Below are 27,786 nucleotides of genomic sequence, written 5' to 3'. Positions count from 1 at the left end.
ATGTAGGCAAACACTCATAAGATAAACCTTCATAACAACAACAACAACAACAAAGTTTCGTGTTTAGAAAGTGATTCGTCATCCCAACACAAGAAGCTTCACTGTTGGATCAGCCAGAGGCACCTGTTAGACTGGCAGCCATGTTTGAGCTCAGCTTGCACTCTGATTTCTTCCTCAGGCAAAAAGGCTCCTGTAGTTCTGGAAATATTCCATGGGTGCTCTTCCCTCACCACTCAGAGATCTATGCCCAGAACCAGGTATAAGAAGAAAGCAATAAGACCTAGATTTGATTTAAATGTGCAGCAAAGGAGAAAATGGCGGCCCTGTTGGAGGCATAGGGCTTAGAGCTTCACCTGGGACTCTTTCCTCACGTTCCAGGAGTTCACACCTCAGTCCAAAGGGGGAAAGAAGAGAGTTATTTTTACATGGGTACAGATTTCCTGCTTGGGATGATAGAAACAAACAACCTGAGAACCTAATACTGGTGATGGCGAGATAAAATAGTGGATGGATTTAATATAACTGAACTGTACACTAAAAATAGTTAAGTTTCTAAACTGTATTATGTATATTTTGCTACAGTAGGAGAGAGAGAGAGAGAGAGAGAGAGAGAGAGAGAGAGAGAGAGAGAGAATCCTGTTCCCACCTTTCCTTGGCTCTGGAGATGGGTTCTACACAAATACACACACACACACACACACACATTTCAGCTCACTCATCTGTGGTGAGGAAGAAGGGAAGAGGTGATATGGTCTGGATGCCCCAGTGATTGGGGCAGCCTAGTGTGGCAGTGGTCTATGAGTGTGAATTCTGTAACTCAGGATTTGTGTGTAGACTAGGCTTCTGGTTGTAGAATTCAACCTACGAACCATTAACACAGATTACACTTATGAGAGGATATTTTTTAAAATATGTTTGAAATCTCTGTAAAATATCAATCTGAAAAGGTATCCGTGATTTAGTGCCCCAAATAAAGTGGCAAAGAGGGAGCTGTAACGTGTGAGTTCTCCTGGAGGCAACCCCTCCATGCTCTACTCTGGAAGGAGAACAGGCAGGCACTCAGACTGCTCCAGACAGAAGGTGCTGGGTGGATGGAACGCTCATCTCTTTCTCTTCTTATATAGCCCCACCCAGTCTCTATTTTAGTTTCCTCAAACAGATCCTTCTAAAACAGAGCTGCTGTCACTCACTCCATTGTCAAGGGGTGAACTGCCTTCTCGGAGACAAGCTCCACTCTATAAATCATCTCCTGTTTGCACCACCGAGGGATGCTACACGTGGGACCCAAACCAAAGCACTGGCCAGCTCCCCACCCATCCACATCAGCATTTCACTTCTATGTTTCCAACTTATTACTCTGCTGCGTTAGAATCAAGTCTTCTTGAGAAATTAGTCTTCATGTATCACTTGACACCCCCCAACCCATTGCCACAATAAGAAGACTTTAAAAAATATTTACTCTGTAAAATCTGTGGCATTTAAATTTTTTTATAAAATGATATGTATCCAACAAGACCATAAGCTTTTTTTCCCCTATGCCTTGCTATTCAAAGCTTGGTTAAATAAATAAAGACTAAACAGCCCAGAATATAGAAACAAATGGAGAGAGAGACAGAGACAAAGAGAGAGAGAGACAGAGACAGAGAGAGACAGAGAGAGACACAGAGAGAGACAGAGACAGAGAGAGAGACAGAGAGAGAGAGAGACAGAGAGAGAGACAGAGAGACAGAGAGAGAGAGAGATTTTAAGACGAGGACAAAGAACCCAGAACTGATGATTTCATTCCTAAAAACTCACCTGCAATTCCTTAGCTTGCCAAGATAAAAAAATATTAATAGCATCTAAGAGTTACAGTCCTGTTTTTAAAATAAAAAATTGCAATTAAAATGATTAAACTAAGTAAAACAGACATAGGAAACATACAGAAAAAAATATATTTCCTGTGCGCTAAGCCTCTGATCCCATTAAGCGCTTAAATAATATCTTCCTGACATCATGACTATATAAATAACATGTTACCTTCACATTTATGACACCAAGAGATTGTATTACTAGTTTATGAAACAATATGTTTAATTTGCAATTTTTAAATGACACTAATAGAGTTTAGCGTATGTTATAGAATTAAATGCGTATGTCATACCAGGCAGTCTTATATTTCATTATAAACATCCTAACCAGGTACAATAACACACCTAAAACATAAAGCAAGATAGTGCATATTATAACAATAAAATCATATGTGCTCTGTACCCAGAAGGAAAGGGAAATGTAAAGAAATTACCACCCACATTCTTCTCATGCGAACTTTATCTCTTGGGCACAGTGCCATATAACTATAAACTTTTATATTTTTATGAAAAAAAAAAGATAAGTGTAGTATCATGCTTGCTGCCATCTGATGCCCAAACCCCATATCTACAGTCCATCACGAGAACACGACAGTGTGTGGCTGCAGAGGAAGAGAAGCCCATTGTCATGCTCCTTTGAGAAGCTTTCCGGGTCTGGAGGGTGTTTGGCAATCCTGCTGTTTCTAGGTTATTTGTGGAATTGCCAGTCTAATTGAGCTGATGATGGCCTGTGTCTGCATTGCACTTCTGACTTAGATTGTTATTTCTGCAGTTGGCACCAATTTGTGCTATGTGGCAAGGGGATGGCAAGTATTCAGCAAGCCTAAATTCCAGGGTCCAGCCCACCCTATCTTTTCCTTTGCCAATCTGATTTCTGAGGAATTTGCCTAGAGTTGTTGCAAGGGAGAAAAGAAATAAAAAAACCAGGGGAAGGAATTCTCCCCCGCCCCCACTTTGCAAACCATTTCACAGAATACCTTCCTTGGGTTGAGATTCTCAGCCCTACTAAGGTAAACAGGTTTTGTACCTTTATTAAAGAGAAGGCCTCTTTAGGATGTTCTCTGTAATTGGAGCATATCCCGCTGCATGTAAAACACAATGTAAGCCAACCTGTTGCAACGTGGAGAAGAGTACAAGTCAGATATTTGCTACTCAACCTAGCCTGTCAGAAAAAGAAAGGGGGGAGGGGAACTTGGGTTAACACCAGCCTTGTCCTGACATGCACCAAGATTGTAGCGAAGGGAAATTGAAAACAGAAACATCAGGAAGGCAGAGAGGAGGCAGGGCCTCTCTCTTCCTTAGCTTTGTTCCTAACAAATGTTCATCATCACCCACTCTAAATCATGTCAGTGGATAGAAGACTGTATAAAGGGTAAGTTCATATTGCATAGCCAGGACAGAAGGAAACTGCCCTTGATCAATAATGGAAGCAGCTCTCTCTAGCATAGTCATGGGCCTACTGCCTCTTAGCTGAACACCCTATGCTAGCCCATGGTCAAATTCTGAGAGAGCTTCATGTTTAAATGAAGACCCTAGCCTAGACCCTTTCCCAAGAAAAATATAGATATGTTAGTCTTCATTGTTTCATCTGCAAACTTCCAGATATTTTCCTTCCTTCTTTAGGGAGGTACCAGAGGTTCTTTCCCACTTCAAGAGGGACAGGGAAGTCCCTTCCCTTCAAACCTGAAGGAAAGATAACATTTAGGAACACTTACAAATCCATGGAAGTCACTCCTATACAAAGAAGGCCTGCAGCCAGCACCGTGGTAAAGTACGACAGAAAATTATACTAATGCTATGATTCCTCTACAAACATATGTTGGTAAAACACAAGGACTAGGGAATGACTTCCCAAACAGGCTTTTGAGTGACACCACTTCAGATGAAATAAACCAGACCTGGGGAGTCAAGAGACACACATATTGCTGAATTAAAATAAGAGTGGTGTGAAGTGTGAGCGACCGCTGACTAAGACAAAGGCTAGAAGGTGGTGGAATCTCTCTTAACAAACAGTCTAAAAGGACAAGAACTCCTTCAGGACCGATGGCCTCCACAGGATGACCTTGTCTGAAGCCTGGATCTGGTGTAGCTACTTAGGTTTGCTCCCTCTGATCCTTAACGTCTCATCTACACAAGCCTTTGTGTTGAAGTGGATTCTATCTCTTTTAGCCAGTTGCCCCTGTAAGTTAATCAGTAGACTCAGACAACACATGTAAGTGATGGATGTTTTAATTGTATTAGCATCTTCTCTGTTACTCTTTTAAAGTCTTCCTTCTTGTTCTTTGCTTTTTGCTTTCTTTGAGTCACTTATGCTCTACCTTCCTTTCCTCTAATGTAGCATTTAATATGGTGGAATTTTTTTTTTTTGCTTTTAACAAATATACCATATTAAATGTAAGGGTCGATTCAGAACATGTCAATAAAATCTACCAGAACCCATGATCAATTACTGGATTATCAAAGTGACCCAAAGAGTTGGAAGGAATAGGGAGGTGGGTGGAAATGTAGCTGAGAAGAGGAGGAGAGAAAAAGGTGACTGGCAATCAGAAGCTTTTGCATGCTGCTTTATGAAATGAAGGATCTAAGAAAACGATGGTTCTGAGAGGACAGTCGGGTATAACAGGAATGCTGTGAGTTCCTTGGCTTGGTTCATAGCCTTTCTGCTATGTCGAATGAGATATCTTTAACTGAGAAGGGCATGTTCTTCAAACAAGGAAGTACTGGAGTGGCCTTAATTTAAACCTGACCTTACTAGGTCTGATTTGCAGCACATAATAGAAAAGGTCAAAGTTATGGGCTAAGGTGTCATCTGTGGGCAGCAGATTTCGTCACCCAGAACGCAATCCACTTCCTAAAATTAAAAAAAAAAAAAAAATGAAGGTTTGACTGGATGATCTACAAGATCATCCTCTACTGCAACTCTAAAATTCTATAAAATATCTTTGCCATCATCTAGCCTGCATGAATCTTAGATCATCATGGAAATATTGAGCTGCCATCAGTCGAGGCCAAAAGTGAATTAGAAAGGGCCGATAGTAAAACTCTAGAGAGGACCTGGGAGATAAAATGCCACAGGACCCTGGGCTCTGAGAAGCAAGGCCATTGACTGCCAAAGGAACTTCCATCCAGGGAGAGTGAAGAACTAGAGAAGCCAAGCACCGAGTCCCAGAAGTTGAGATATTTTGGCTGCTCTGACCAAGAAGAGCAAGAGAGGGACTCACTGACAAGCCTAGAAGAACCTCATGAGAAAGGAGGATGGTCTCTATGCAGGCCCTGTCCAGCAAAACAAAAGCAAGAAGCAAGTCCAAGGACCATGAAAATAAACAGGTACCACAGTACATGGAAGGCAAAGAGCATTGTTACAGATGACTGTCACAAAGGGGGTCTGAAGGTGGATGGCTGCCCAGCAGAACCCAGCAGACCTGGCTCCACAGCAAAATTCCTAGAAACAAAGGCTTCAGTGAGTAACTCTTTGGTGGCAGCTTGACTTAGTCTCATTTACCTCAAGCTATAGTGATATTGAAAAGCACACACATATTTTGAATGCTGATTTTATTTGTTCACATGAATACTTTCCAGTAGATCCATCCTATGGCACAAGATGGGTCAAATCTGATGAAATAAACAGAGAGAAAAAAAATTAAAACATTCAATGAATTCCTCCATGCCAGATATTGCGCTAGGCTCCTTAGATGAAAATCGCCTCTAAAAAGTGGCTGCTTTCTTTTTATAATGCCTAACTTCTGAGAGATCACATACACTATACTTAGTACAAACTGCAGGAGCTGTGAAGTCCACACTGTAACCCGTATGAAGTAGATTCATTCACTAAATTTGAAATGGATTAGGAAGCAGGTTGGTCATACAAGGGTAGTTATTTTATACTCCAAATAATGCTTAACTGTAAAGAAAAATCTTGCAACAACTGTCTGTATAAAATCAGTAAGACCCCGAGGGAAGTTTTCTTTGCCCATTTTTCAAAAATTAAACCTGCAAATCCATGTTATCAGTGAAGACTTAAAAATTCCGTCAGCATAAAGCAAACAACGCAGGAAGGACTTGGCAAGTTGTCTCCAACCCATCCTTCAAAGAGTTAAAAATGCACCAGGAAAGCCGAAGCCAAATCGCAAACTTGACCTGAACTCTGTTGTCAATCGCCAGGGAAAGCATTCCAGACTCTAAAAAACTGTTTGATTTTTTTTTTTTCCTTCCTAGCATCAAGAAAGGGCTGGAGGGCTTAGAGGGCTCCTGGCATGTAAATTGTAGCCATCAGGAGAAAGCTCCACTGTACTATGAAGTGACGCTTTTATTTTCCCACATGGGCAGAGTCCGGTGGGATGGAGAACTCTGGCTTGAAATCAGCCAAGTGACAGAGGGAATAAAGAGCCTTTTGCCAAACCCGAGATTAAAGGTAATCAAGGGAGAAGTGTCTGCCAGTTATCTGAAAGAATTTGTAAGCAATAGATGCAGGATGGTAGAGCCGCCCAAAGGAAAGATTTCTTTTCTCTGCTGTTTTGGGGAGGCAATCAGCAGGATATTTCATTTCTGGCTTGGGAAGGTTCCTAAGTGTCTGTCTAAGAAGGCTGAAATGTTTCCGTGAGGGTTTACCGGTAAGCATTTAGAGCGGTATAGAATTATGCGCTGTTTTATGACCATGCTTCACAGTAGAATAGAGCACCATCTCCCCCAAGCCTTCACACAGCAGAGCAATTAATTAACTTATCTCCACCAACTCTGTTCTCACTGAAACTTATTAAAAGCCTGATTCATCAGCAAAGCCCCAGGCAATCATCAATTGCCTCATAATAATACAAAAGAAAAATAAGCTACGGCTATGTTCCCACTAAATACCCTAGGAAGCCCTCTCTGCCCTTTGTCTTTGTTTGAAAATATCTCTATTAAGAGTTAAAAAAAAAAAAAAAAAGACCCTCCTTGACATGAAATATGTTATGGCAAGGAACTATGGGAGTAAATTACTGAGCCTCCAGGATAGCAGATTAAGACGAGTTGCTGGACTTTCTCAAAGACACACAAATCATTCAACATGAAGCACAACGGGGCATACAGTGTGTTATCGATGCCACGTTCCAAGCACCATTGTTAATACATACCAGAAGAGGAATTGTTCTTTAAATAATAAAAGGGGGGAGGGGAGGGAGCCAGCAGATTTCTTTGTCAAATAAGCCAGCAAAGAGATGCTGGGTTTAAAAGTATTAAATAGCTTAATAGATTATTGGTCTGCTTAGAGTTTAAGTTTAAATTCAACTCCCAAATATCCACCTAATGACTTGTAAGCAGAAGCTGTATCTATGAACTCCTCTTCACCACGATTAGAATGGTTGACCATGTCAATAGCGCCCTCTTCAGGAAGTTGGAAACCTAGGCCTTCCTTAAATTAAGGGGCGGGGGGGGGGGGGTTAAGACGAGCGAACTCCATCTGAAAACTAGGTTAATTTAAAGAAATATCTGGAATGCTCATGATGTCTCAACTTCACAAGGAGTTTAGGATTCTTCGTCAGTTATTCAAAAGAAACCACATTCTGTCACGCTAGGTTATTGAATATTTTGTGTGCATGCTTTTTTGGCGCGGGGGGGGGGCAGTATTTGGTCTATTAATATCGGGTTGTTTGAGAAGGAGGTATTGAACGTCCTAAGTTGTGTTTAAATATATTACCTAAAATATCAAGTTGCTTCACCTGTGCTAAGATTTTTCTAGTTACAACATTATCCAGGACTTCTTAGATTCCTTTTAAAATGCAATCAGGTTCGCGTCTTTGAGGATTCCTAACTAATGTGTGTGAATGTGTTTCCAGCTGTTTTCCTGGTGTGCTGTACCTGAGAACATCCTGAAACTTTTCGTGTTGTAACGATGCCAGTCCTGCAGTCTCCTGTCTACTTACAACAGGTAGTTTGCTCGGCGTGCTCAGAGCTTACAAATTCCGATGCAGAAGCCGGAAGGAACTTGAAGAAGGTTCCTGCTAAGTGTTTGACCCACTGTCACCACAGCCTTAAAAATCAAAGATGCAGGCTTCTTGTCTCAGGGCTGTAACACACCAAATGACCTTGTGGCAGGGATTTAATCTCACCTTATTTTATCGAGTTATCAGGATTTGGAGGAAATTTACTTCCAATTTCTGAAACACCTCAAGAGTTATGAGGAGCGACACAACAAATGTCAGCTCCCAGAAGCAAGACATTACCCTCCCAGGGGATGGATGAAGGATGCAAAGTCGGTCTGAGCTGGGCTTGAGTCTGTGTCCCTTTGCCCTTCTTCCCTCTTACAATCAGCTTTTCTGGGTCTTGGCTTTTTCATTAGCACAATTAATGATAAACTTCTGTTTGAATAAAGATTTAGCCTAGGTGCCTGTAGGACTGGGTGAAATATAATAAACATCTTTTTAATAGCTAGGCTGATGATAAGGTAAACAAATGGTTGAGCTGAAAAGAGCTGGGAATCAGGTGTTGAGATGCACCCATGCCTTCCCTGTGGGCATTTGCCAATCTTGATAACTGAGAGGCTTGGATTTTAATGGCCACACTGGGGCCTAAGCAGTATAGGGGATTGGAGCTGAGACCTCACAGAGATCCAGAATAGTAAAGGAGTACACCTTCCTCAGGGACCACAGAGAACTAATGCCGGCAATGTGCATTGCCCCTGGGTTCTGTGTCAGAATACTACGACTTCTCCAGAAATCCTGGTTAGAAAAGTCTACACTCCAACTGATACTATCTTCAAACTCAGCAAAATATGGATCCAGAGGAGCCTCAGTGGGAAAGGAGCTGTAAGGGGGCCTTGCCATAAACAAGCTCTGTCTTAAGGACACCCCTTCAATTCAGGTCTTGGAGGATTTCGCCACAAGAAGGGAAAGAAAACCTGGAAATCCCAAAGCACAAAATAGAACCAGTCAGCAGGGACGACGACAGCTGCATATGGCCATCGGGAATTTTAAATATTGGGATGGGAGACACAGATAAAGTCACCAGGTGTAACGTGTTAGTGGAATTATAATGAGGTTTTTTTTTTTCTCGAAATGAGAATGTTACCTGATACTTTAAAAACAAGTAGTAAGATACTTCCAAAACTCACTAGATATTAAAAATAACAGCACCAATAAAATAAAAAACTAAAATCAAATGTTTTAAAAACAGGTTCCCTCGATAGATTATAAAAACTAAAGAGAGAACTGGTAAAATTTGAGAGATGACATTGAAGGAGTAAACCAAACTAGTGGGAATGAAACAGAGCAAAAAAAAAAAAAAAAAAAAAAAAAAAAAAAAAAAAAAAACCCAAAAAACAAAAAAAACAAAAACAAAAACAAAAAAACCACTGACTAAAAACACTTAAAAAACACTATAAAGAAGCACTTAATAGAAAGACAGGGTAGGTAATAAATTAATAAAGGCCAGATGGAGTTTGAAAAGAAATTTAGATAATATCGTAGTGGTAGGATACATAGTGTGAGAGCAGATGGAAGATAAGAAATTTCAGAGTCAAGAACCAAGAGTTTTGAGGAAAATAGAACATGAGAGACAGAATCCTAGGCCAAGCACACTAAGTGGCAACACCAAGGAAAGTTGTGGGGTTCTGGGTACCTAGTGTCACACCTAAGACTCCCTCATGCTAGGCGAGAACTTTGCAGTGTTAGCAGGCCGCTCTGAAGGCTATAGAACTTCAGGTACAAGGTCTGCCCAGATCACAGTAAGTCTAAGAAAGGCCAGTCTCAGTGAGTTAGTAAGAGACTGCTTCAAAACAGAAAGCAAAACCGGCTACTCTGGCATTCAATAGTAGAGCACCTGCCTAGCACATGCTGGCCCTGGGTTCAAACCCAGCACCATGAAAATATAAATTAATAATAAGGAAAAATATGAGGGGAGAGAGACAGCTTATCCATGAAAGTTGGATGTTTAATTCCAGTAGCAAACATCTCAACAGCGGCTGCAGAAGCCTGACTAGTGGCGAAACCTACAGAGCGTCTGCAGAGAGTGTCAGCCTAGCGTTCTGCACACAGCCAAAGAGCAGAAGTGAGGTAAAGATATCCTGCACAATGTCCATAAAAGGGGTGGAAGGATGTGCTCCCAAAGGGATAGACAGCAAGGAGCAGGTAAGTAGGCAGCAATGCTTGGATGCCATAAGAAAGCAATGCCCTGACGGATTACATGTGTTCACGTTTAGGCTGGGCCAAGTCAAAGACCATGATGCCGTTGTTATGTATGATGAAGGAGAGCTCAGAGAATGCACGTGTGTAAATATGTAAAAGGAGTTACTCTGGTAACTCCAGGGACCTTCAGATCTCTGCCTCCGGAGACCTGAGAGTACCAGCACTGGGCTAAAACAAACACACTTGGATTCTGGGAGTCAAACTCTCAAACTCAGCTTCTCATGTTTGCCCGGCAGTCACTCACTTACCCACTGAACCATTTCTCTAGCCATCCCCACCCATTCCCACCTCCACCCTCTCCCCTACTCCCTCCCCCACCCCCACCTCCACCCCTCCCATACTCCCTCCCCAACCCCCACCCCCATTCCCACCTCCACCCCCTACTACTCCTTCCCCCACCTCCACCCCCTCCCCTACTACCACCCCCACCCCCACGGGTGATTTAAAAACCTGACTTTAAAAAAACGTTGCCACCATGTAAGTCTTCCTTTCGGGTGCTTTTCAGCTTTCAGATTTTTTGATACAGATGATTTAATAGTTACACAACTAAGCACAGTGCTTGTGTGTTGTTGGGTTTTTGTTTTTTCTTTTAACCTGTGGATTATACCCAGAACTGTATGCCACAATCTACTATTATCTACACCCAGGCCCTACCCTATTTCTTCTAAACACTCTTAGAAATGATTACTTATACATTGAAAACTTCATAGACATATAAATATAATTGCTATTGCTATTTATACTCTCCTAGCTTTTTCTTTAAAAAACAGAACAAAACAAAAACAAAAAGGTTGTTTTTGTTTTTGTTTTTGTTTTCTGTGGTTTGGTTGGTTTTGTTTTAAGATAGGGTCTTGGCTACATAATTGCCAAAGACTTATTAGCCCAGGCTGGTCTTGAATCTCTCCACCTTCTCCCCAGCCACAGGCATACACCACCTCACCAGCTTTAAGAGAACTCGGTTACATAAACATTGGCAGACATTTTTTCAAGGACTTTGGAATACTAAAGAGCTCAAAATTAATATAAAGAAAAGTGGAAATTGACTCTTTTAGATAAATTCTTTGGGTTTTAACAACTAGGACATGATTGCAAAGGTGGATTTAAATTTGTTACACCTTTCAATAAATAACAAAAAGTTTCCCCAAGAACTCAGATTAACACTTGTCTTATTTCATTGGGAAAAACTAAAACTGAGAAATTCTTCCTCTCTAGACATTTTTTTTTAATGCCTCGATTTTCCATGGTCGCCACAAATGCTTTCAGCTCTCTGATTCCTCTTGCATTGCGTTGAACATGCCTCTCTGTGGGCTGCAGCTAGTGACAACACACGTATTCATTCTTCCGTCCCCCAAACACTAAGAGGCCGATAACATATTTTTTGTTGTTGTTTTTAAGTTCGTTGACAGCTGCGTTGGCAGTCAAGATTCTTTTAGAATTGAAGTGATCTGTTTTCACGTGTGAAGTTCTAGTGCGTGCTTTCTCGAGCATTGACAGAGCCTGATGTAGCTCGCTCCAAAGAATTTTAGGCCCTCAGCTTTGGATAGTCCGTTGCAACGCTGGCAGCAGGAGACTACTACGGCAGATACACTGGGGCGACGACTGTAAAGATGTCACACTAGGGGCACTGAGAGGAAATGTGCTGCCTCTCTCACTCCGATATGACGTCATAGGCCGTTTCCCTCTGGTGGCGGTGCCTGCTGGGGTTACCATTGTTAATTTTACACTGTACTTTTCCAGTTCAAGACGCTTGGCCCTTGGCCTCTTCCTCCTTCCCAGCATGACCAGTGGGTGGCCTGTGCTGTCTGGATGCTAACCTCAGGCGATACTTCATCGGATCTAATAAGCACTCAGCTCAGATGGTCGCCTGTGCAAATGCCACACGGAACGGCTCCCATGGGACCTGGAAGAGTATTCATTTTCCAAAGAGAACTCAACGCCCACATTGACAGCAAAGAAAATACCAGCTCTTTAAAATGTAGAGTGACCAGGTTATTTCACACCCCCCCCCCCATGCTAGATTTAAATAAAGAGACCTAGATGCCTATGTTATACTTTAAAGATAGAAATTCATCCACAAAACATATTGCAATAACCCTCACCGCTTCCCCACACATTTTATTTTTATTTGCGTGTATATTTATCTGTATGTATGTATGTGCTTGTCACGCATGCCTGGTATTCCCAGTGGTCAGAAGAGGGCCTCAAATCTTCTGTGTACTGGCTGATTTTGTGTGTCAACTAGACACAGGTGGAGTTATCACAGAGAAAGGAGCCTCCCTTGCGGAAATGTCTCCATTAGATCCAGCTGTAAGGCATTTTCTCAATTAGCGATCAAGGGCAGGAGGGTCTATTGTAGGTGGTGCCATCCCTGGGATGGTAGTCCTGGTTTCTATAAGAAAGCAAGCTGAGCAAGTCAGAGGAAGCAAGCCAGTAAGTAACATCCCTCCATGGCCTCTGCATCAGCTCCTGCTTTCTGACCTGCTTGAGTTCCAGTTCTGACTTCCTTTGGTGATGAACAAAATATAAGCTGAATAAACCCTTTCCTCCCCAACTTGCTTCTTGGTCATGATGTTTGTGCAGGAATAGAAACCCTGACTAAGACACTGTGAAACTGGACTTGTGGATGGTCATGAGTCACTGGATAGGTGCTGGAACAGAATGCAGATCTTCTGCAAGAGCAACAAACTCTTAACCACTGAGCCATCTCTCCAGCCCCATTGGCAGCTCTTTTACAGCTAATTTTTCTGAAGCCTGTTGTGCCTCCCTCTGATTTAGGCCTCAAAAGAGGCCTAAATCAGCTCCTGCTGTGTTTCCAGTCACTCCCAGGCCTACTTTCTTAGCGCTCAGAGGCATTACACCTGACCCCACTGATTGCCCAGAGTCGCTATCTGCTTATGTGCACCATGCATGCTGGCTCCCACCTCCAAAGGCTCGATCGGGTGCATCTATTTTCCCTGTCTCCACCTCACTTAGTGTTCACAGTGGTTCCTGGTGCTTCAGTCTCAAGCTTGCATTGTGCCGGGTTTCAAATCTTCCTCCTATCTAGGAAGCCCTTTCCTCACCCCTCTTCAATATCTCTTCCCTCTTTCAGCCAGGTAGTCAATCTTCATTAAGTTACATTCATTATTTTCTTCTGATAATTTAGGAGAAAGAGATAAAGCTCAATGACAAAACAATTCCCTTCCTTGACAAACCTGGTGAGAAGGTGGGGCTGGGTGGAGGCAAGCAAGCAAGCAAGCTTATCAGTACCCCACGGTAGGGAACTGGGTCTCCAGGCGAAGCCAGGGGAGAAAAGATTCAGGAAGAGGAGCTGGGGAAAAGCTAAGTTGCCACTGTGAAGAGTTAATATTTTTCTAGAACATTCTACAATGGAATATAATCTCAAAGTTATTAAACGGTTGGTGTTCTTTGTTAATTTGACAAGATTAAGAGATACCCAAGTAACAAAGCATCATCTATGCATAGTCGCTGCCATGACTACTTCCAGTGTTTCTGTGTGTTTCCTGGTCAGCTGTAGCCTAATGGGTGGATTCCTGAGCAACGAGCAACCGTGTCTCAAGGGAGGTAAATGACATTTCTGAGGATGACATCCAAGTCTGTCCTCTGTCCACATACTCAGGTACATACATAAAAGCACACACACAGGCACACACACGCACACACACACACACACACACATGCACACAAAGATTTAAATTCTATCAAATCGCCTCTAACTTAACAATAGCATATCAACCAGTTCAAAGCCTAATCTTTCTTGGCTCCTTAGTTTTTCTCTGACCACTCCCGGGAAGGTGTTTCAGAAGAGCAGAGAGGTGAAGGCCCCAGATGGAGGTAGAAAGATGCTATGAGGAAAAGGAGAAGTTTCTGGAACCAGAATCCAACAAGGAAGAGCTAAGTTTTGCACAGAGTTGGTGGCATACAGAATAGCTGCTATTACCACTTACTAGTACTGTGCTGGACACCTTTACAGACACTGACATGCCTAGGCTGAAGATGGCGTTTCAACTTGAGAACCCATTGTAAATGGAATAGTAACTCTGAAATGCACATAATGCTTCTAACCCAAACAACTTAGCTTAGAACAATGCATAGCATGAAGTCTAATGTATCAGCTGCTTCCTGCTGTGACTCATGGGTACAGAAGAGTCTAGAACAAGAGTCAAAGTTAAAATTTTGATATCTACTAAAACTGACTGTGATGTCCGGAAGCTCACAGCCACCAGATGAATTGGGCGTTGTTTGCCTTAGTTTTTACACATGAGCTAACTAGGAAAGAACCTGTTTGAGCCACTCAAGGATATAGTATCAGAGGAGAGACAAACATGCCTCTGTGTTCCCCTAGAGCCAGCCAAAATGCCAGACCTGCAGCATGGCTGTGGTCCCGAAGTCCCAGATGGACACAGGTCTGGGCCAGCATTTCCTCCAAGGATGGGACAGCAGGTCCTCACCTCAGGCCTGAGGCCAATGACATGCATTTCTGCTTCCTTGCTGATGTTCACTTTGCTTCTCAAAGTGTCTCAAATAGTTGTAGAACTTGTATTTTAACTGCTGTGATTGTGTTTGCAGTAATCTGGCATGGCCATGGAAGACATTCTATCAGTTATCATAGATCAAAACCACCTGTCAAAAAGGGAAATGTGTGTCAGGCACCGTAAGGAAGAAACCAGTTGATGGATCTCCTCACCTAGACACAGGAGTGTAGCACACAAAGACTAGGTGACAATCATTGCAGCATACTCTCTGGGGCCAGCAGCTTCCTAGGTGGAAGGAAAGCGGGCATAAGAAGCTTCCTTCATGACTACGGGGCTTCAAAGCCTCTCAAACCATATATCATCTCAGTCAGGAACAGTTGATGGAGCAGCTGTTTCTAAGGAGAAAGCCTACAGCATAGCTTTCAAACCTTAGTTTGCAAGGTTACTGACTTCTGAAGCTCCCTGCCTAGGGAATTCAAGGTAATCCACATTTCTATCATACTCCCCATGATGCTGGCACTGGTGGGAAGGTCTTCTTTGAGAGCCACTTGTGTATGTGTGTTTTCTATTTTTTGTTTGTTTATTTGTTTAATTTAAGACCAGCCTTAGTGCATGGTGATCTGATAGGGTGCATGGGATTATTTCAATCTTCTTGTATCTGTTGAGGCCTGTTTTGTGACCAATTATATGGTCAATTTTGGAGAAGGTACCATGAGGTGCTGAGAAGAAGGTGTATTCTTTTGCTTTAGGATGAAATGTTCTATAGATATCCATTGGGTCTATCACTTCTATTAGTTTTACTGTGTCTCTGTTTAGTTTCTGTGTCAATGATCAGTCCATTGCTGAGAGTACGGTGTTGAACTCTCCCACTATTATTGTGTGTGGTGCAATGTATGCTTTGAACTTTAGTAAAATTTCTTTTATGAATGTGGGTGCCCTTGCATTTGGAGTATAGATACTCAGAATTAAGAATCCTTCTAGGTAGATTTTTCCTTTGATGAGTATGAAATGTCCTTCCTTATCCTTTTTGATAACCTTTGGTTGAAAGTCAACTTTATTAAATATTAGAATGGCTACTCCATCTTGTTTCATGGGACCATTTGCTTGAAAAAAGTGTATTCCAACCCTTTTACTCTAAGGTAGTGTTTGTCTTTGTCACTGAGGTGTGTTTCCTGTATGCAGCAAAATGCTGGGTCCTGTTTACGTATCCAGTTTGTGAGTCTATGTCTTTTTATTGGGGAATTGCATCCATTGATGTTAAGAGATATTAAGGAAAAGTGATTGTTACTCCCTGTTATGTTTGTTGTTAGAGGTAGAATTATATTTGTGTGGCCATCTTCTTTTGGGTTTGTTGAAAGATCACTTTCTTGCTTTCTAGGCTGTAGTTTCCATCCTTGTGTTGGTGTTTTTTATCTGTTATCCTTTGTAGGTCTGGATTTACGGAAATATATTGTGTAAAATTGGTATTGTCATGGAATATCTTGTTTTTTCCGTCTATGATAATTGAGAGTTTTGTTGGGTATAGTAGTCTGATATGGCATTTATGTTCTCTTAGGGTCTGTATGACATCTTCCCAGGATCTTCTAACTTTCATAGTCTCTGGTGAGAAGTCTGGTGTAATTCTGATAGGTCTGCCTTTATATGTTACTTGACCTTTTTCTCTTACTGCTTTTTAATATTCTTTATTTAATGCATTTGGTGTTTTGATTATTATGTGATGGGAGGAATTTCTTTTCTGGTCCAGTCTATTTGGAGTTCTGTAGGCTTCTTGTATGTTCATGGGCATCTCTTTCTTTAGGTTAGGGAAGTTTTATTCTATAATTTTGTTGAAGATATTGACTGGCCCTTTAAGTTGGGAATCTTCACTCTCTTCTATACCTATTATCCTTAGGTTTGGTCTTCTCACTGTGTCCTGGATGTTTTGGGTTAGGAGCTTTTTGCATTTTGCATTTTCTTTGACTGTTGTGTCAGTGTTTTCTAAGGCATCTTCTGCCCTGAGATTCTCTCTTCTATCTCTTGTATTCTGTTGGTGATGCTTGCATCTATGACTGCTGATCTCTTTCCTAGGTTTTATAACTTCAGAGTTGTCTCCCTTTATGATTTCCTTATTGTTTCTATTTCCATTTTTAGATCTTGGATGGTTTTGTTTATTTCCTTTGTTTAAGGGCTTCTAGCTGTTTACCTGTGTTCTCCTTTATTTCTTTAAGGGAGTCATTTATGTCCTTCTTAAAGTCCTCTATTATCATCATGAAAAGTGATTTTAGATCTAAAACTTGCTTTTCCCGTGTGATGGTGTATCCAGGACTTGCTATGGTGGGAGAATTGGATTCTGATGATGCCAAGTAACCTTGGTTTCTGTTGCTTATGTTCTTATACTTGCCTCCTGCCATCTGGTTATCTCTAGTACTACCTGCCCTGACTATGTCTTACTGGAGCCTGTCCTTCTTGTGATCCTGATTGTGACAGAACTCCTCAAAGTCCAGATGTCTATGTGATCCTGTGATCATGGGTGTATCAGAGCTCCTGAGTGTCAAGCTGCCTCTGGGACACTGACATCCTGGTGTGGCCAAGCTCTTGTGATACTGTGATCCTGTGATTCTGAGTGTGTTAGAGTCCCTGGGAGTGGAGGTTCCTCTGGGTGTTGTGGGACTGGCTGCAGAGTTAGCGCCCAGGGTCTGCTCAGGGCACAGGCCTAAACTGGAAGAAACCTGTGCCACTGGTCAGGTGGAGTTCCTGGGTATCTGGGTCCCACTGATTCCAGTTACTCCTCAGTGTTTGGGCAGATGTTGTGTCCTCCTCACCTCTGATCCTATTCTAATATCTACTCTTTATATATCAATAATGTGTTTGACTCTCAGTTAATATGTATTATATATGGATATATAATATTAATATAATATACAATATATGCTGATAGATAATATATTAATATATACTAGATTTTTAAAAAGATAGATCTCAGAATCTTAGAAAAATTAAAGGTGTCATAGTTTGGATATGCAGTATCTCCCATGGCTCATGGTGCCAGCACTTGGTTTTCTGAAGGTGATGCTAATTTCCTTTTATTGTTGAAGTGATAAGACAGAACAAGTTATGATGAGCTTATTGGTTCAGAGTGTAAGGGGCCTAACATTGGTGAACTGACAAATGAGGTCAGTATATATATATATATATATATATATATATATATATATATACACACACATATGTGTATATATGTGTGTATATATGTATGTATATGTCCTGTCTAGGTTCCTGATACAATATAGTTTTATTTCTTTGACTGATGTATTAGCTATCATCATCATCATTATCATTTTATTACTCTGGCTGAGCTCTCTTAAAAGTCTATCATCATTTCTCATTGTCAAGTAAGTGTGCATTTAATTTTTCAACTAAACCTTTACCAAGACAATTGTTTTCTTTTCCCAAGAAACATAAAAATATGGAATAAGTAAATTCCAGAAACTGCCACATAGAAAATTTGATGTCAAAGTTCCAGAAACATCTTCCACCCAATTATCTAGATAGCACTGAGCAGATTGCTAGGAGCCAGCACTGATTCCCCCAAATCACTCTTTTGCCAAACAAGTTGGATTTCCTCCCTTGACAGGCTCACAGGTCAGGAATTGTGAAAACAGGACAGGCCGAAATATATCTTAATTTCAGCAAAGAGTCTGACATCCCGTGGACAGGCTGAAGACATGAATGGCAGTGGAGATGAGTGGATTGGTAGTGGGTTGGACAGCCCTGCCCTAGGAATGCTGACGGCCTGATGACTCATTGCCCATCAGAGGAGCAGGGACTGTGGCAGACGCCCAGGTGTTATCAGCAGCTCATTCAATCCAAAACATCAACTAATGATGGATGAAGACGTACAAGATGTTTTTATCCGAATTTCAGGTGTGATGTACAAAGCTGGGACAGAGTCCTAACTCATTATCTGTCAGACAAATTAAGAGGCAAGGAGTATCTTACAGGCTGCCGTGAAATGAGTAAACTTGTGGGAGTAAGCAAGGTCAGCTCTTCAAAATGAAAGAAATAGAGAGAGAGGGAGGGAGGGAGGGAGGGAGGGAGGGAGGAAGGAAGGAAGGAAGGAAGGAAGGAAGGAAGGAAGGAAGGAAGGAAGGAAGGAAAGAAATCCCAGAAACTTTACATAATTAGAGCCTCAATACAAAGAAAGAAGCCTTAACACATGGGTCTCTTTGCAGCCATTTCCGTCCTGCCCATAGTGAGAAATTGTTTCCAATTTCAAGTGGATCGAGGACTCCTGGGATCCTTCTCACTCAGGAATCACACATATCTCAGCAAGGATCTTTGAACAGCATAATTGCCGACATGCAAACTACAGGAAATTAGCAGGTTTAGCAAAATGTCATGATGAGACAAGAGAGAACGGCCTCAAAGGGTACATCTTAATTACGATCTGAAGTCTACGCTGTTCAGCTTAGCTAGAGACTGGAAACAGCAGCACTCCGTGGTGATGGGGATTCATTTAAATAAAGAATATTTAAAGGAAACTAAGTCATTTGCCTTTTTAAAAAAAGGATGAGAAAGTTAATGTCCTCTAAGGTCCAAAGCCTGCCTCTTGAGACAGGGCACAGTATTACCAAGTGGCTACTTATTATTTAATATTTTCTAATTGCCATAAATAAAGTAAAAAAAAAGTGTATACTAGCTGTACATGTATTTTCACACATATATTTGTGAAATTAACCTTAACACATTGTAATCAGCCCAAGCTACCAAGCATGTAAACTGGCTATGTTCTAAGTGTCCCACAACTATGTGTGGCTAGTGACTACTTTACTGGATAATTTAGCTCTCTAGCTGTGCAGGGTAAAAGAGGCAGGATTGGTAAGTGTGAGAGAAGGAGTTCAAAGCAGGGAGGTCCTCTTGCAAAGGGATGCACTCTGTCACTCAGTATGTTCTCCCTGAGGCTGGGCAAACATGTGTCAAAAGGCTGATCTGAGAGTTTCCACCTAAGTGGGGGTTGCAATAGATAGCCCTATCCATTCTTATTTTGAGGCTATAATTCTATGATCAGAGGGAACTGACATGCTTTGAATAACCAGCTATCTTGGTTTGCTTTTCACTGTGATAAATTCCAACACCAAAAGCAAATCGGGTGAAGGAAGTGTCGATCACTGAGGGAAGTCAAGGCAGAAACGCAAGGCAGGAGCCTGCATCAGAAACCATGGAGGGTAAGGGTTTCCTGGCTGCTCCCTCTGGTTCATGCTCAGCCAGCTTTCTTATACTATAGGGATTACCTGACCAGGGGTAGCGCCACCACTGTGAACAGGACCTTCCCACATCAATCAACAAACAAGACAGTTCCCCATGGACATGACCATAGACCATTCTCCTCTTGGCAATAATTCAGTTGAGACTCCATCTTATCAGATTGGCAACAAAACCTAACCAGGTCACCAGCTTTACATTTGGGGACAAATGCCAAGCCAGCTTTCTCTAAGATCTTACTACTGTTGTTGTAAAAGCACATAGCAAGGCTTAGAGTGGGAGCCAAATTTCCCCTGCCTTTTTTTTTTTTTTTTTTTTTTTTGAGACAGGGTTTCTCTGTGTAGCCCTGGCTGTCCTGGAACTCACTCTGTAAACCAGGCTGGCCTCAGAAACCAGCCTTCCTCTGCCTCCCAAGTGCTGGGATTAAAGGTGTGCGCCACCACTGCCGGGCTCCCCTGCCATCTCTTAGTTATCTTTGAAGGCAGGCTGCAATGAGCCTGGATCAAGCTCTGAACCGCAGCTGTTCACAGCACCAACTGAGTGAGGCTCATCCCGAGCGTGTGTGCAGCACACATAGCTGCGGCCCTTCTCAGTATCTCACCTTTATTGCTACCTTTTCTTTTCTTTTCTTTTCTTTTCTTTTCTTTTCTTTTCTTTTTTTCTTTTCTCTTCTTTTCTTTTCTTTTTTTTTTTCATGGCTAGGAAGGACAATCATGCAAATGTCCCCTCTCAGAGGTTATCAGACTATGACTAAAGCTGAGATTGTTTTAAGCAGTCAAGGCTCACCCATACCTAGACAACCAGACACTAAGTGTGTAGATATGCCTTTTCAAACTCCATACGAATACAGCACTTTCCGCTGTGAGGATTTTCTTTCTAAGCACAGGGTTTTTTTGTTTTTGTTTTTGTTTTTGTTTTTTGAAGTTCTTCTATGTTGTACATGCTGATAGCTTGACACTTTATATGGATTTGAATGCATTCATTTTTTTTATCACTTAGGGGCAAACTGGTTAGCTCCCAACTCGGTGCTATTGTTAAGTATTCTTCCAAGAACATTTACTCAGAGGTGTTTATGAAGAGCTGTTTGGGTCATGGTATAAGTACATTTCATTGTATAAGAACGAGCCTCATTTTTTCAAAACCACAGCACATTTTATGTTATCACCAGCATTATGGAGTGCCTATTTCTGTACAACCTTCCCAGAACACGGCATTCCAGTGACTATTCCAGTGGGTATTTCCAATGGGAGAATCTGAATGCTGCCAGGATCTCATTGTGGTTTTCATTGCATTTCTTTAAGGATTCCATGGCATTGAACACCTTCCTAGGCACTTATTTGCCACTGGGCAGGCTCTTTAATAAAACATCCATTCAGATGTACTGTGGTAATGGACTTTAAAACCAAAGCCTGAGCCAGAGCCAGGCGTGAGGGACACAAGCTGTAATCACAGCTATTTGGGAAACTGACACAGGAATATAGAAAATTCAAGGTCTGCCTAGGCTACAGAGTGGATTCAAGGCCAGTCCTAGTAACTTATGAGACTGTAATTTTTTTAAAGGATTTGAGATACACCTCAGCAGAAGACACTTGCCTATCCTCGGTCAGGTCCCAGCATCCTGACCAGAAGTGACCTAGCAAACTTAGAAACCACTGATTTGCCCAGGTCCTGAAGGACTGATCTGTGCCATGACTTTTATGTTCCATAGCATCTGTGAGGGCACAAAGTCACAAAGAAACAAACACTGGAGTACTGTGGAGTCTAGGTTTCTCAGGGTTCCACACGGACATCTAATGCTCCCTTCTAAAACATGTCCTGTGACCTAAATAGATAGACTACATATGAATCTGCATCCGGCATGCATTTATTAGAGAAAACAAGTGTATGAAGCATAAAAGACTGAAATTCCTTACCATTCAGTACTTAAAAAAAAAAAGAAAAACATTTTGTCACTTCAGGATACTCTGAGTATAATGGGTATCAATTAAAAAAACATAATTTCTAAAACTGTTCTGGGTTCCAGAGTGAAGAGAAATGATGTTTTGGAAATGTCTGAATTTGAGCCTCTCCTGCTGGCACAGTTATGACAGGAGTTCCATGAGCATCCAAGTCTTCAGCCAGGATGTGATAAAAGAGAGAAGACCGTCGGAGCAGACTCCATGCTTCCCTTAACAGGAGAGGACACTGAGGCACAGAGAGCCCGGCTTACGTGGCACATAGCTTACTACAGCCTGAGTGAGCCTTGCACCCGCTTCATTCAGAGCCCACTTTCAGCTGGGTGAACAGGTTTTATGTTAACTGCTTCCACAGAATGCCTTCAGTAGGTTCTTAGTCTGATAACAGGAGTGCCGTTCCCCCCACAAATGGCACCCTATAAAGCTGCCTTTTCAAAGAAAAAACTTTGAGTGAGTTCTCTCTGCCATGTGCAAAGTATCTACTTAATTAACGTGAACGCTCGCTTGTCTTACCAGGCAATTAAAATGATTTATTTGAAGAGGTTTATACTTGTGCCTTACTACCAATCTACAATAAACTGGGAAAATAAGAGCAAAAATGCCATGGTCAGGCTCAAACAGAAGCAACATCAATAGTGCTTTTACCTCTAAGCAATCCATATATCCTTCTCAGAGAGCAAGGCTAATATGAGATTTGGGTTTCTTCAGATAGGTTGGCTATGCATTATTTTCTTTTTTTTTTCAGGGCTGACATTCAATAATTTTTATTATGCTCTACTTTGGAATGCTTTCTCCTGGATAAATGACTTCAAAGGGCACCCCCAAATACAGTAAAGAAAATGTATACACTTCCAGCCCCTGGTTCCACGTTCTCTCATCACCAGCTGCATGCTGGTATAGCTCATTTGCTATGTGTTAGAAATGGATCCATCTGCCTCTCTTATTTATTCTTGACTGCCTTCTTTGGGATCACATCCTGCATGATGGTGTTTGTAAGGTATGGAGCCAGGGTGACCCTGAGTTACCCATCTGTATTACCTGTCCTCATCAGCTTCATCATTGTCTTTGTTCTGGGCTTGCAACTGCTCAGAGCACAGTCTAGCACACTCAAAACACACATGCTGTGGTGGAACCATGCCCCCCCCACCCATGTGCAGCATACACACGGCCAGCTTTAAATCAGAGCAGTTGTGATTCCCCACCCCAGACCCTCACAAGACTGAGCCGACTAACATTCCCCTGTAGGACAGGAGGAAGGCTCACAGACCCTGTGCCTTTTTCAGGCTATGCAAGTGTTTAACAATTGCTAGGGGGAGGGGGAGCCTCCTCTGCAATGTAGTTGTCTACACACACACCCGTGAGTGTTTGCAGTTGAACACATTGGTTCACCATGCTAGACAAGGATTCATTTCTTTTCATTGCCAGTTTTCTTCCTATCTAGAGGAATAGAAATGGATATTTTACACACCTGAGTATTGAGTCCTTTAAATGGAATAGTTCTAGATGAAATTTTTCCTGTCTTATTCAGGGGGTCTACCTAACAATTTTTGGAATGATAGTATATGCCAGACCAAGTTGGGTAGCCAGCCTATCTCCCAGACCCTCTTACTTAAGTCTTGGAGGAACTCATAGGACCAGCGAACACCAAACACTTACCAGAAAAGAAGGGCCAAGAAAGCAGAGCAGAGGAGCTTGCAGCTAGCCCGACAACCTGAAAAGGCATGCTGAAGTAATATCTTCAGTCTTGAGTGTTAGACACAGGGCAGTAAGAAAGGAAAACATAAAGGGACTCTAGTCCCATGCTTTGATGCAGGTAGGAGTCATTAGTGAGTGTGTGACTCTTAGTTTGATTGCAGTGAGCTTCAGGGCTATGCTAGAATACTCTACTTCCAGGCAGCATCTCCATGTCCATCCCTGCCTCTGTTGTACTCTTGAGCCCTCTCTGTCTGTCTTCTCTCTCTCTCTCTCTCTCTCTCTCTCTCTCTCTCTCTCTCCCTCTCCCTCTCCCTCTCCCTCTCCCTCTCCCTCTCCCTCTCCCTCTCCCTCTCCTTCCTCCTTTCCTTCCTTCCTTCTTTCCTTCCTTCCTTCTCTTCTGCTTCTTAATTTTGCCCCTATCCTTTGAAAGTACTGCTATCTCAAGTAAAGAAATAGGTTTCCAAGTGCTATGTCACAATGGGGTGGCAGGTCCCACAGGGTCTGAGAGGCTCCTTTGGGGTCCCATAGTATTTGGAAGATTCCTCTCATTGCTTTTTCCTGCACGAAATGCACTCACTACTGTAAGTGTATCTGCTTATTTCTGAATGTGGTCATCTTTGGGGAGTCAAAGTACATTCTTTGAATAACTAAAGCCCTGTAGAGGTAGCCCTGGGGCCTTCTACCTGTAAAAGAGCCAATGAGACACCATTCCTTCGACTCCCCTGTATTCTCAGAAGTCACTGGAGCTGCGATGTATGTGTCCTTTTAGCAGTGTGTGTGTGACATTTATACAATACTTCAAGATTGCTCTCTTGTTACTTAAGCGTGAAACAGTTTCCACAAAGGTAATTTCCTAGAGTAGGATAGGAGTGAGTGATTAAGGTATGCTATTGTACGCAGGGTGACTACAGACAGCAATAATTTACTATGTTTTTTAAAGACCTAGAAGAAAATAATTTAAAGGTCTCTCCATAAATAAATTATGCATGTTTGAAGAGATGGATGTAGTTACCCAGATTTGAACATTACACAATGTATACATATGTCATAGTATCACATGGTGCCTCATAAATATGTACAGATTTTTTACCTATTAAAATTTAATTTAAATTTAAATAAACATAGTACATGAAAATCTTAGCACAGTTGTCCCTATGTCAACACATTTAAAGTGGCTTATAATTTTGTACATGATCCTAATGCCTTTGCTTTCAATTCCTGAGCTAACCAGAATGTCACATTTATACTCCGAACACCTCACCTTTATGAGCTGTTTTATGATTACCACGTTCTTCCACGTATACGATTTCATTGACTTTACTCAATAGCCCTGTGTAATTTCTCTCATTTTACAAAATGACAAAAATGAGATGGAGACACTGAGTGTTTCTGCCCAGCTGGGAGTGACAGTAGCCACCTGAGCAGGCAGTGCACCCTGGTGACACCATATGAGCCAGCAGAGACAGAAAGGCCCCTTAGAGCCCCTTATAGAGCCTGGCCTATTTTCCTCTAATTGTAGGTGTAGCCACTTGCTTCTCCATTGGTTTTTGTGGGGAAGGGGCATTGGGATTGTTTGGTTTGGGTGTGTGTGTGTGTGTGTGTGTGTGTGTGGTGTGTGTGTGTGTGTGTGTATGTGTGTGTGTATGTGTGTGTGTATGTGTGTGTATGTGTGTGTGTATGTGTGTGTATGTGTGTGTGTGTGTACGTGTGTGTGTGTGTGTATGTGTGTGTGTGTATGTGTGTATGTGTGTGTGTGTATGTGTGTGTATGTGTGTGTGTACGTGTGTGTGTGTATGTGTGTGTGTGTGTGTGTGTGTGTGTACATGCATGTATACAAAGATAAGAAATCCTCACTCCTTCCTGTGCTTCTAAATTCATATTTAGAAATAACTCTAACTAGTGGTCTAATAAGAACAGAAAGGGAAATAAGCTCAATTCCCACAGTCATAAGGCTTGTGGGTAGAAGGTAAAGCCAGGTGCCATGGGGAACACACCTATTACCCTAGCACTCCAAAGGCAGAGACAGAGGACCACCACACATCTGGGATTATATAGAGAGAGCTGTCTCCTATCATTCATCACCCCAAGGAAATCCCATGAAGAAGGGAGCTGAGAGGAGAGGAGAGGGTAGTGTAGGTGGAGATTAGCTTTAGTCTGACTGTGTAGATAGATTTGCAGATAGACCCCTGTTCTACTATGGCAGGACTTCCTTAAGTTAATCTTGAGGCAAAGGGAAGGTTTTGTAACCCACTGGTCATGGGACACACCAGTAAATTGAATGTTTAGTAAACTGGGTGGAACACTCACAGAGTCTGCCCCAACTACCCACTAGTAGAATGTAAACTGCGCCAACCACTCACTGATAATATTCCAACTTTTTTCTTTTCCTTTCTCTCTGTCTCTGTCTCTCCCTCTTTCTTTGTCTCTCTCTGTCTACTCTGTGTCTCTCTCTGTCTCTGTCTCTCTCGGTCTCTGTCTCCCTCTCACTCTCTGTGTTTCTCTCTGTCTATCTCTATGTGTCTCTCTGTCTCTCTGTCTCCTAAGTGCTGGGATTAAAGTCGCAATACACGTCCAACCTTTATTCCCAATTCTTAAAACAATCCTAAGGTTGCATCACTTTTGGAGAGACATGAACAAACATCTATTCACATTTTGGTACCCCAAAAGGTAGCAAAGGAGACCAAAGAAACAGTGGCCCACACTCCAGCCTGTCGAGCCAATGAACATGTGACATCAGTTGTAGGAGCAGGAGGAAGGGTTCCTTACAGGGATGTAAATGACTAAAAGGCAGCTGCACCACTGGAAAGCCCACCCCAGCCTCATAACAACTCATGACAGAGGTTGAGAGCTCCTTGCACGACTTGGGGGCAGCTGGGCTGGTTGTCATTCCTTCTCCCTATCAAATGTTTCATAACCTCAGAGAGAAGTCATGTGAATCCTGTAACTGTCTAAGCTTCCTAAGCCTTGTATCTTTAGCCTCTTAAGTCTTAAGACTCTCATACTCATTTCAGGAGGGAATGTTTCCGTTTAGAGGGAATAGCTAGTAATACCTACAAATACCTTCATTTTATGTGTTGATGGTTAGTGTTGATTTTCAACTTAACACTAGAATTCTTAACACTCTAGAATTGTCTTGGTTAGGGTTTTACTAATGTGAACAGGCACCATGACCAAAGCAAGCCTTATAAAGGACAACAATTAATTGGGTCTGGCTTACAGGTTCAGAGGTTCAGTCCAGTATTATCAAGGTGGGAACATGGCAGCATCCAGATAAGCATGGTACAAGAGGAGCTGAGAGTTCTACATTTTCATCTGAAGGCTGCTAGCAGAACACTGGCTCTAGGCAGCTAGGAGTAGGATCTTAAAGCCCACACCCACACACCTACTCCACCAAGGCCACACCTCCAAATAGTACCACTCCCTGGGCCAAGTATATACAAACTATCACAAGAATCAACGAGGAGGTGAGCCTCGGGTTTGCATGTGGGGAATTATCATGATTGCATTAAAAGAGGACAGAAGACCCTCTCATTGTGGTAGTTCTTTGGCAGGAAATCCTGGACTGTATAAAATGGATACAGGGAACTAAGCCAGCATCTCTTCCCCATCTGCTTCCAGATCATGAATGTGATGTGACTGGCTCCTGTGAGTGGCCTTGACTGCCTCTTATGATGGGCACCATCCTGACACTGTGTGCCAAGATAACCCTTCTTTATTTCATAAGTTGCTTTTGCCACAGTATTTTTTTAAACAGTAACAAGAACATAAACTAATGTAATGAGGGAAAAAATGAGATAGAAAAATGCAAACTTGCTCTCATGTACCCCTAGAGCCAGACTTGGACATTATAGTGTTAAATCCTTATAAATTGGCTCCAAAGTCTAAGGCCTTCCCTGTTCAATGTCTTTAGCCTCGGTTCTATGCTGATGCTGGACAGTGAGAAGAAGAGGGAGGTTCATTTTCAGTCGTTGGCATAGAACTGAGGCTGACGCCACTGGACAGTGAAAATCTTAGTGTTATGCCCCACAATGGAAAAAAAATGAACCAGGCACAAAAGAAAAATCGTTAGACACTGAAGTCCATTTGATAAAACTGACAGGGTAATAACTAGGCAGTGCATCCTGTGTGCATCTGAAGATGCCCAGAAGTTTGCTTTCTAAAACCTGTGAGGAGACCTTAACTGGGATACAATTTTATGGCTGAGCTAGATCTTTGGAAAAGACTTGTGTGTATGTGATCAATTACTGTATGGTTTGAGACACATCATTTAGAAGCAATTCAAAGAATGGACAGGACTTTATGGCTCTATGGTTCTATATCCTCAGTTACATAAATGTGGGTCCTGAAAAGTTGCTTTTCTTCCGTCCTTTCTTTCTTTCTTTCTTTCTTTCTTTCTTTCTTTCTTTCTTTC

At 42.0% G+C, this 27,786-nt stretch overlaps 1 long non-coding RNA gene across 1 annotated transcript; it reads left to right on the top strand.

Annotated features, from left to right (window-relative positions):
* Positions 1–6,209: 6,209 nt before the first annotated feature.
* Gm33348 lies at positions 6,210–11,968 on the top strand. The gene is made up of 3 exons (XR_377682.1): positions 6,210–6,261; positions 7,664–7,755; positions 11,747–11,968. It is a non-coding gene; the product is annotated as a predicted gene, 33348 (long non-coding RNA).
* The last annotated feature ends 15,818 nt before the right edge of the window (positions 11,969–27,786 follow it).

Source organism: Mus musculus, chromosome 6, assembly GCF_000001635.26.
Source record: "Mus musculus strain C57BL/6J chromosome 6, GRCm38.p6 C57BL/6J".
Lineage (NCBI taxonomy): Eukaryota > Metazoa > Chordata > Mammalia > Rodentia > Muridae > Mus > Mus musculus.
Note: the sequence above shows the minus strand (reverse complement) of the source record. Positions and strands in the feature narration are given on the sequence as shown.